Raw genomic sequence first — 11416 nt, forward strand, 5'->3', positions numbered from 1 at the left:
AGGTCTCTCTTGAGCTGGGTAGTGAGAACAAATAGTCACCCTAGATTGATGACCTGCTCTGATACCATGTAGAAAGAGATGATTCTCATTGATTTTAATTAATCTGTACATGGGTATATATATACAATTGATTCCTATAATTGTGTTCTACTAATTAGGAAGAAATCCTAAATAAGAAATCCTAAATAGGAATACAGAATACAGAATATACAGAAAAATAATATAGTGATTGACTTTCCATAACATAGTGATTGACTTTCCATAACAATTTACTTTTATTTTTTTTCAAGCAATGAATATTGTAAATAAAATTGCCTTGATCATCTATAACTTTAGGATCAGGAGCCTCACTTTTGAATCATCACTTGGCTCACCGGAAATGCAAACTGACCAAATCTTTCTTAGAAAGGCCAAGCATGCTGTGACAAAACTTCTATGGTCAACAATCAACTTTGTAAATCTTATAAATGTGGCTTCTATTTTATCAAAAGTCTCCAATAACTCTTTTCTTGACCAAAAGTGTGTATGTTCGGACTGAAAATTTTTTGAGTTTTTTTAGGCTTTGAGCGATGGTTGATGAATATATTAAATAATTTTTATTTTCCTGCTATCAGAGTGCTACTCTTCTAGAAAATGAGATCATCTATGACAGATTTTGACTATGACTACTTTGGCTTCAAAACTCTTGAGAGGTCGTACCTTTTGAAGGTTGGTAGGAACATTGTTGTAAGACCACAACACATATGGATGAGGGTTGCCGTTGGTATCCACAAAGATGACATTGACTCTGTTGTCGAAACATACCACTTGATGTCTCAGTGTTGGTTCACACATGCTACACCTACCCTTTTCAATGCTGGAACCACCCAACCACAAGTATGTTTATTGCATATCATTATTTAACATGATTTTAGATTTTTATCTTCTGAATATTTCTTATATTGTCTTATTCCTTTCCTCCAACTCTCTATCTCCCCTTCCTTTGGTTGATATGGCAGTTGAGTAGCATTTTTCTTGTGTGCATGAAATATTATAGCATCAAGGACATATTTGATACTTGGAAGAAGTGTGCTCTTATTAGCAAGTTAGCTGGAGGAATTGGTCTTTCTGTATATAATATTCATTCTACAGGAAGTTATATCAGTGGGACAAATGGGCATTCCAATGGCATTATTCCTATGCTATGAGTTTTTAATGACACTGCTCACTATGTTGATCAAGGAGGAGGCACGAGGAAAGGCAAAGTCGCAAATCTTATAATCATAATTGTTATGTTTAGGTCATACACACACATACTCTCATGTAATAATACATGTGCAGCCATGAGTAATTTTTGTTTTGTTTTAGGTGCTTTGCCGTATGTTTGAAGCCATCGCATGCAGATATCTTGGAGGTTCTAGATCTTAGGAAAAACCATGGAAAGGTACTATAGTATGGACTTTGGATTATTGGATTAATGAATTTTTCAGATCAATGATATTGTCATTTTTATCTAGAATATGGACACTAATCAAGGTTGCAAGTCCTTACATATAATGATTTAGCACCAAGAAAATCCTTTATATTTTGTAATTTTTTTTTATTTGTATCTCTTTTATGTACCTTTTATTTTTTCTAAGATTTTCTTGCATTCTATTTTCCATTCCTTTGAGCAAGAAATTGATTCTATGCTTTCTGGATTCCTAATCTTTTTATGGAAAGAGTCTGAGGTGATGGCTGCTGGTCTTTGTTTTGCCCCAATCAAGCTTCTGGTTTGGCTGATTGCAGGGTTGAAGAATTTGAAATTTTGTACAGTTCTTATGAAAATGAGGTCTGTACAGTTCTTATGAAAATGAGTTATTGTATAAATTCTTTTTAATTTTGATGGTTGTTTGAACCAATGGTAAAGTAGTAGTCTGTATGAGAGTTAACAATTAGATAACATGTTTTGTGGATATAGGGTAGGGCAAAGAAAGTTGTATCTGCTAGGAACTCTGGTTTGAGATCTTAAATTCCCATATTGAAACTGAAACTCCTTATATGCTTTATTTTGGTATAATGGGAATTGAAAATATTTTTCCACTGGTTCACATATTTTTGGGTGGGTTTTAAATAAGTTGTTTCTTCAGGATTCTTTCAATAGGAAAACCAACCAGCAGAATTGGGGCACTGGAAAGTCCTCAAACCTGTGCCCTGAGATTATTGAGTTCACAAGTCCAATGAAAACTGCAGTTTACAGTCTGGCATCCATTGCTCTACCATGATATGTCAGGGAAAGGGTGGGATTTTGGAATCTTAATCATTGATTCATAGCTTATCTTCATTTAAATTTAATTTTGCTGTTCATCAATCTTTGCATGCTTGCTGTAGGGGGAGCTGATTGAGTCCATTCCTCTAAGCTGGTTGGAGGTACAGAATCAAACAACTGATATTTTTATTTTGCAATACTAGCAGAAGTCATAGTTGGAAGTTGAAAAGCTCTATAATAAAATTAGTTTTTGCTTGGAATGTGAAGCAAATAAATGAGATACACTAGTATACTCAACTCAACTCAACTCAACTAAGCCTTTATCCCAAAGATTTGGGGTCGGCTATATGGATTCGCTTTCTCCACTCTAAACGATTTACGGTTAAATCCTCAGAAATGTGTAGTGCTTCTAGGTCATGTTATACTACTCTCCTCCAAGTCAATTTAGGTCTACCATTTTTTTTCTTTCTATTCTCTAACCTAATGTGTTCTACTTGTCTAACTGGAGCTTCCGTATGTCTATGCTTAACATGATCAAACCATCTCAATCTCCCTTCTCTCAACTTATCTTCAATTGGCACCATTCCTACATTTTCTCTAATACTCTTATTACGAACTTTATCTAGTCTAGTATGATCACTCATCCACCTTAACATTCTCATCTTTGCAACTCTTATCTTAGACGCATACGACTCTTTCAGTGCCCAACACTCACTACCATATAACATAGCCGGTCATATGGCTGTACGGTAAAATTTTTCTTTCAACTTATTGAGAATTTTACAATCACATAAAACTCTCGTGACACGTCTCCACTTCAACCATTCGGCTTTAATCCTATGACTAACATCCTCCTCACATCCTCCATCTACTTGAAGGACGGAGCCTAGATATTTAAAGTGATCACTTTGGGACAGTACCACTCCATTCAAATTAACTCCTTCCCTATCACCAGTTTGGCCTTCACTGAACTTGCAATGCATGTATTCTATCTTTGTTCTACTTAACTTAAAACCCTTTGATTCTTAAGTACTTCTCCAAAGCTCTAGCTTTCTATTGACTCCTTCTCGTGTCTCATCTATCAGAACAATATCATCCGCAAACAACGTGCACCAAGGAATACTCTCTTGTATATGTTTCGTCAATTCATCTAAAACTAATGTAAAAAGGTAAGGGCTTATGGTTGATCCTTGGTGTAATCCAATTGACATCGGAAAATCTCTTGTGTCCCCTCCCACTGTGCGCACAATAGTAGTTGCTTCTTCGTACATATCTTTCAACACTTGTATGTACCTAATAGATATCCTCTTTTGTTCTAACACATTCCATAAGACATCTCTTGGAACACTATCATAAGCTTTCTCCAATCAATAAAAAACCATGTGTAGATTTTTCTTCACATCTCTATATTTCTCCGTCAAGCTTCTAATAAGAAAGATCGCTTCCATAGTTGAACGACCGGGCATGAAACCAAATTGATTGAGAGAGATAGAAGTATCATGACGTAGTCGATGTTCCACAACTCTCTCCCACAACTTCATAGTATGGCTCATAAGTTTAATTTCCCTATAGTTTAAACAACTCTGTATGTCCCCCTTATTTTTAAAAATAGGTACTAAAATACTCCTCCTTCATTCATCAGGCATTTTCTTTGAGTTTAGAATCTTATTAAATAATTTAGTTAACCATGCCACTCTCATATCTCCCAAACATTTCCACACTTCAATTGGTATTTCATCAGGTCCACAGGCTTTACCCACTTTCATTCTCTTAAGTGCTTCCTTTACTTCTAAAGACCTAATCCTTCTAGTATAATTCACATTCTTTTCTATTGTTCTATAGTCTATATTCACTCTATTACCATTTTGACTATTATTAAAGAGATCATTAAAATAATTTCTCCATCTTTCTTTAATGTCCTCATCTTTCACCAACACTTTTCCTTCTTTATCCTTAATGCACCTAACTTGATTCAGATCTTGACATTTTCTTTCTCTCCTCCTTGCTAATCTATAAATATCTTTCTCCCCTTCTTTAGTTCCAAGTTTCTCATATAACTTTTCAAAGGCATGTGCTCTTGCTTGACTAACTGCCTTTTTTGCCTCTTTCTTTGCTATCTTGTACTGTTCATATGTCTCATTTTTATCACATTTAGGTAATTTCGTATACCATTCTCTTTTTCTCTTCACTGCCTTTTGTACTTCCTCATTCCACCACCATCTCTCTTTTGATGGTGGTCCATGTCCTTTAGACTCTCCAAGTACTTTTCTAGCTACTTCTCTAATCTTTGATGCCATCTGTATTCACATATCATTGGCCTCCATATCCAGCTTCCATACTTCGGACTCGAGAAGCTCATTTTTGAACTTCACTTACTTTAATCCTTTGAACTCCCACCACTTTGTTCGAGCTACACTATTTCTTCTGACCTTACTTGAATTGTTCCTAAACTTGACATCCAAGACCACCAACCGATGTTGACTTATTAAAGCCTCTCCTGGAATGACCTTGCAATCCTTGCATAGAGCTCTATTTGTCTTCCTGGTTAAAAGAAAGTCGATTTGGTTTCTATGTTGCTCACTTTTGAAAGTCACTAAATGTGACTCTCTTTTTATAAAATAGGTACTTGCTAGTATTAGGTCGTATGTCATAACAAAATCCAGAATGCTTTTTCCCTCCTCATTTCGACTGCCAAAACCAAAACCTCTATGAACATTCTCATAACCTTGTCTATCACTTCCTATACATTATTTTATTCAAAAGTTATAATTGAAAACATGTGTTGTGTTTCCATATACTTGGTAAGACGGAATCCATTGAAGGTAGAATTATATCTGTTATCTAAAGTAAAAAAAAATTCGAATGATATCTTAGAGACATAGACTTATGCGAATTTTGTTGATCTTATAGGTTACAGCAACAATTACTGAAAATCTTAACAAGATAATTGATATTAATTACTATCCCATTGAAACTGGAAGATGATCAAATTTATGACACAGGCCAGTCTGTATTGCAGTGCAGGGTCTTGCAGATATTTTTATTCTGCTTGGCATGCCGTTTGTTTCACCAGAGGTATTAACTTGCTCCTGCTGCAAATGATTAAGCGTTGACTCCTTGGCTTAGTTTGACTGGGTGCTTGGTCTGTTTCATACTGGCCCAAAAGCTAAACAGACATATTTTAGACTAATGTACTACCATGCGCTGAAATCTTCTTCTGAGTTGGCTGCGAAAAATGGTCCATATGAGACATATCTTGGGAGCCCTGTGAGCAAGGTCTGGATCTCTGAGCTTTTCAATTTTCATGAAATTATGCCAAAGGGATATGCAAAAGATGGAAAATCACAGTGTCATATTGTTAATACTGAGAAGATGTTCTACTCTGTATTGTATACCTTGACATAATTCTGACCAACACCAGTCAGAAAACTCTCAGGGCAATGAGGTTGAGCCTTAAAGTTTATGCTTGTTCCATTCATTGTTCATTTATTAAAAAAAAATGGGCTAATCTTCATTTGATTTGAATGGTGGACATGGTCTAGGCTGTACTATTGTACATGTAACTCTTGAGAAATTTTATGGACAAAAGGTGTGTTTGATATTGTTAATGGAGCTGTTATTGGGAAACACACATCCTTAAATATGTTAGTTAGAGGATATTAAAACTTGTTTTAAAGTTAAATTTGACATATTTTAGTTATAAGAACTTGAAAAACAACTGAACAACTTTTTTAAACATCTAAAATTATGTTTTTTTAAAACACACTTTTTTGGCCTCCCAACCTCAACCTTAAATGGTGCCCAAGGGTGTAACTTTGCATTTCTTTCCTCGTTCATCAGGTTTTCTTAGTATCATACATCGTGTGAAGGAACTGTACATGACACAGCCTTTTGAAAGCTTTACAGGTTAAATTCTATTAAATGTAAATTATATGCCCGCAAAGAAGATGTATATATAAATGAGAAGCAATAGTAAAATAAGTGCTAGATCTTTAGCTGCCTTTCTTCTTTATCTTCTGGGAATTCTTCAGATGGACATTTGGGGTGTGATGCCATCAGATAGATGGGATTGAGATGCTCTCAGGGAAATGATCTTGAAGAATGGGATAAGAAATTCCCTTTTGGTAGCACCTATGCCCACTGTTTCAACAAACCAGATTCTTGGCAACAATGAGTGTTTTGAACCTTATGCCTCTAATATTCATAGCTGCAGAGTTTTAAGGTTTGCTTTTATCTATTAAACTTAGTTTTTTAAAGTGTGTATCTGCAGCCATCTAATTCCTCATTTTCGGTGGTGAATTTGTTGTGGTGAGCAAACCTCCACCATGACTTAACAGAGACTGGTCTTTGGTCACATTCTCCTATATACAAGATAATTTATGAGAATGCTCTGTTGCGAAAATTCCTAGGATTCTGGGGCAACTCAAAGCTATCTGCAAGTATATCTTTTCCCTGTCTGTATTATGTTTCTTATTTACGATTTCTTATTATCAAGCTAAGGCAGTAGCGCAGCATAATTTTAGGATAGTGTGGGAAATCATGCAAAAGACATTGGTTGATATGGCTGTTAACCAGGGTTTCTTCATAGACCAGAGTCAAAGTCTGAATATTCACATGGAACAACCTGATCTTGTGAAACTAATTTCTCGGTCTAAGGTATCAATTTATTTATGATGCTTCAAGTAGCAATTTCACTAAATATTCTCATTATAGGACACAGATGCTGCCTAATTTTGCACTTTGTGTTGTTAATAATGGTATTGGTTTTGATGCTATTTTTACCATGTCCTCATGATGCATTAACTGGACATAATGGTTAAAGAATTAGGGCATACACTATCTAATTCTGTAATGTATCAAGTCTGCTTCGTGATTATTTGTGGTGGATATATCTACATATCGTTGGCGTGCTTTTGACTGATCATAACCCTTCGTTTTGCTGCAGACTAACAGATTAAATATTTGTTCTGTATTCATGCTCCAATTGTTCCTACTATTTGTTGCAGTGTCATGCGTTGATCTTTTCATGTGTTATTTTCTCTGCAGGGCCTGAAAACCAGAATGTACCATCTGGAACATGTGCTGCGGCTGATGCAATCAAGTTTGCAGTCGATACATATGTTCTCAAACATGTAATGGAATTTCTTTTTGTTATCATGCTAAGCCTTGTTTACACATTCCATAAAAAATCTTCATTCCATGTTTTTTTTTGTAGTTGTGAGGAAATAAAGTCCATTTTGAGAATGGACCTTTCCCAGATAAATATGGGAGTAGAGAAAAAGTTCAAAGAATACTTCTCAATAATTGCTTGTTATAGATATGTTTTTCATTTGAAACAGTGGATACAAAGTTTCAATGAAAAAAATCTTCTACAGAATGCTTATTATGATCTTGGCAGTTGTCTGAGTCATGCTGACTATATTTACATTTATGGTCAAATTTTTATTATTATTATATTATTGTTATGATCATTATTACTATTATTTTGTGGTGAAACAGGAAAATGTTAATAGGATAAACATGATGTCAATACTGATATGGCACAAGTGGTGTGCTTATTGAAAACAAAAGAATGAATGTCCTGTGGCGGTTGAACTGTTGAAGTGCAAATGTGTGGTCATCTATCGGTAACAATCAACTGCAAGTTAGAATTGAAGAGCTTTGGACCATGTAAAAGCAACATTCTGTAAGTGCACACCTGGTCGATCATGAACCCAACTCTTCAAGGATGTATAATGTCTTTGAGTTTTTAATTGCTCATGTAAATGAGGGTGTTATGAACTGGCTAGTACTGTTTTTTGCAAAGGCGCATGGCTGTTAGGCTCAGGATAGAGAACTACATGAACAAGTTTGAATATAAAGGACGTGTTCTTATATGTTGCTTTTTTGTATCGGATGATGTTAACCATCTTTTGTTATTTTGTTCTGTATAAAATGTTTTGTTTTACTATGCATTCAGGGGATAAAAAGGTCTAGATTTTAAGTGCTTCACTGTGCCACAGTCCGTGATGGCCAAATAATGATATGTTCAAAGACTTCATAATTTGTGATAATGCTGATTGATGGCATAGGCCATTACTAATTAATTGGGCCTAGCATATGAGGAAGGGTGCTAAGAGTCTTGGTGGTTGATATGCATTGTTATCTTGCTTCCTAATAGCTTCTGCTTTAGTGATCTATAGATAACTTTACATGTACCGTGAGGGAAGGGCTGAATTTGTAATATATTACAATTTACAAGCCTTCCTTTCTATATATTTTTTTTCCCTCTTGAACAGTTTCTTCCATGGTTTTGCATAAGCTTTTCAAATTCCATGGTTCGCTGTCTGCAGCTTGTGACTGAATTGGGCTGCAGTTTACTTATTAGTCTTGGGCATTATTATGAACAAAGTTGTGTATCATCTTTATTTCTTTCCATGACTTTTCAAACCATGAAGAAATTATTCACTAATATTTAATGCCCACCATATTTGACAAATAATTCGGGGAAAACAAGGTTCAAATGTTTGTTCTCAAAATAGTATTTCATATCATTTGAGATGGATTTGCATTGACAATATTGCTAAGTCCTAGATCAGGACAAAGTATATTTTTTTATCGTTAGATTTTGATTCTAATGTGGGCAAGAGGTATATTCAAATTGAAGAAGAATGATTATTGCCTGTATTGATCTGTGCAGTCCTCTGGCAACTTGTATGTCCCATTTTTAGTATTTTAAAGGAATTTGCATGATTCTTTTTGGCTTTTTCCAGGCAGAGTACCCTCGTCTGGTTAATTACTGTATAGAAACACGTTCTTGATATTCTAATGATAGGAGATTGCTATCATATCTGCTGGAATGAGATAGGAATGTGGGCGATTGCTTTGATGGTGATAGCTAGATTAGCCAAATAGATACTACGTCCGCCGCCATTGTAAATCAACAATAGAATAATCACTTTTTGATAAAAATCTTCTGTAGGGTCATTCTTTCATTGTCAAAAACGATATGGATGATGATGTGAGAATCATTTGGAGAGATTTGATTTATGATAAGTGGTAAGGAATGGTTCCACAGTCTATGGATATAGTTGCTTTGTGGTAGTTGTAGAATGCTCGTTTGCATAACGACAAATATTCCATGATATAACCTTTGTGGGTGAGTTAAATTTGATTCCTGGACTCTTCAGAATTGGTGACTTTACAAACTAGATGGTCTAGAGCTTGTCACTTGGAAGCTTAGGTAAACTTTGATTTGGACAAAGATTATAAGTTTTTAGTATCTTGAAACTTTGAGTAAGACATGTTGAAACATGAATGTGCTTTCTTCACTTATGAAAATGAAGCTATTTCAAATGTTAAATTATTTGGACTTGAATTTTGTAGGCTATTTCTTTGGACCATAAATCATGTTTTTACCGTTGACTGGTGAAATTTCAATGCCATTTAGATAAAGCTACTAGCTTCAAGACGTCCTTTTTGCATTCTAAAGCAACAGTAGGATTTGCAGATATCAACAACTGGAGATTGATGATAATTGATGATATTGCTGGGCCAGTAGATACGGTAGCTATCTTTGACTTGATCAACACATTGTATTGTTTGATTCATAACTTTCCACGTGACATTCTTTACTTGAAAGTTTTAACTTAAAATACTTTTCAGTATAAGTTCTCAATTAAAGCCATTAGAGGTCTTTGAAGTCCATGCCACGTAGAAGTAGAAGACTTTAAATACTTTTTGATGCTTTTTATTTTACTTTGTCTTTATTTTTTTTTCTGCAGAAATTAAAGATTACAATCTTAAAAAGTCATCATCCTAGACTTTATATTCACATTGTCCCAAGTGGAAGACACTTTAATGTTTGTTTCTTTCTAAATGGGCATCTTTAACTTCATTCTACAGGCAATTTAAGGCAGTTCCAAGGTAAAAATGAATGGATAAGCCTCCTGTGTTTCTATCCTTTTCTTACAGGTAGAAAAAAGACCAGTTCCAGCTTTCCACTTGTGTGTTGTGTGTATATAGGTATATGTATCGCAGTAGCAGTAGCAAACGTGTGAACCACACTTCAGACACTTTATTGTATGGAGATATCCTATTGGTTCCATCGTTTTTTTGGGGGGGTCTGAGGAAAAATGAGTATTTTCGTTTCTGTTTTGTTCTATTGTATTATGTGTTTGGTCCAAATGCACTGCACTTAGACCAGAAAATAGAGCCTTTTTTCGGTGCAATTGAAAGGATGTGTCATGGTGGTGGGTACTAATTGGAATGATAGGCAATATCTGCAACCAAATTGAAATTATTCGTTTTTGTGTAGATAATAATCTAGAAACTGTAGATTACATGCTAAAAGATTGCTTTGCACATGCAATTAAAGATTAGCATACAATTTGGCTGATAATTATTCTAAAGGTGACTCAGATTTATGCCAAATCCATGATGATAGTGAGTATTCATTTTTATGGAGCTTTGAAGTTTTTGTTCATTTCATGTTTAGGTTTCTTGGTCAAAAATAGACAAGTAGGCAAGAAGCATCTTCTTCTCCTAGCTCTTTCTCCCAAATCAATCCACATTTAATTCTAAGATTGGACTGCAAAGCGGTCCTAAGTTCCTACATTTTTCTTGTGTTTTTTCTTTGGGTAGATAAATGTTTCCAACTACTTTCCTCACTTTTTTTATGAATTTGCATTGCAGATTGGCATATATTTTCTTTGTCCTTTTATTTTATTTATTTATTTATGGTTTTGACTGTTTCTTTGGATGGGAAGCCAATCAATTTTTGAACAACCAAAAAGCTCTTCTTAGTCTCTTTTTTATTTGTTTTTTGTATAGTGATATTCTTAGATTTCTCTGAGCAGCTGGGATTTATTATTATTATTATTAACATTCTTGGTTGATCTATAACTACCAGTCTAACATTAAAGCTAATTTCAGAGTCCAAAATCACACCCCTCTTTTTCACAGGTACACACATTAGGAAGTATCTCACCTTACCCATGTCATGTCAGGCTTAAAATATTTTCATGGATAGAGTTAATTATATGTCACCACACCAAGAAGTTAGTGACAAAGTTCAAACCTGAAACCTTTCAGACTAAATGAATTTTTGTTACCACTCAAACCGCTAAATATATATTAATGTGTGAATGTGAAAAAAAATCTTGAGCATGAAGTGGGTTTCACAGTTAATGCAAATTGTGATTTTAAAGT

At 34.7% G+C, this 11416-nt stretch overlaps 1 long non-coding RNA gene across 12 annotated transcripts; it reads left to right on the forward strand.

Moving 5' to 3' along the window:
* The first annotated feature begins 279 nt into the window (after positions 1 to 279).
* On the forward strand, positions 280 to 8101 carry LOC110661921 (uncharacterized). 12 transcript variants are annotated; one of them, XR_009142011.1, is made up of 9 exons: positions 280 to 519; positions 615 to 1423; positions 2109 to 2258; positions 2350 to 2388; positions 5247 to 5503; positions 6068 to 6133; positions 6259 to 6883; positions 7274 to 7359; positions 7727 to 8101. It is a non-coding gene; the product is annotated as an uncharacterized LOC110661921 (long non-coding RNA). The 12 variants fall into 12 exon arrangements; XR_009142005.1 differs by having other exon boundaries at positions 5247 to 6133; XR_009142008.1 differs by having other exon boundaries at positions 6068 to 6883.
* The last annotated feature ends 3315 nt before the right edge of the window (positions 8102 to 11416 follow it).

Source organism: Hevea brasiliensis, chromosome 12 (assembly GCF_030052815.1).
Source record: "Hevea brasiliensis isolate MT/VB/25A 57/8 chromosome 12, ASM3005281v1, whole genome shotgun sequence".
In the NCBI taxonomy this organism is placed as follows: domain Eukaryota; kingdom Viridiplantae; phylum Streptophyta; class Magnoliopsida; order Malpighiales; family Euphorbiaceae; genus Hevea; species Hevea brasiliensis.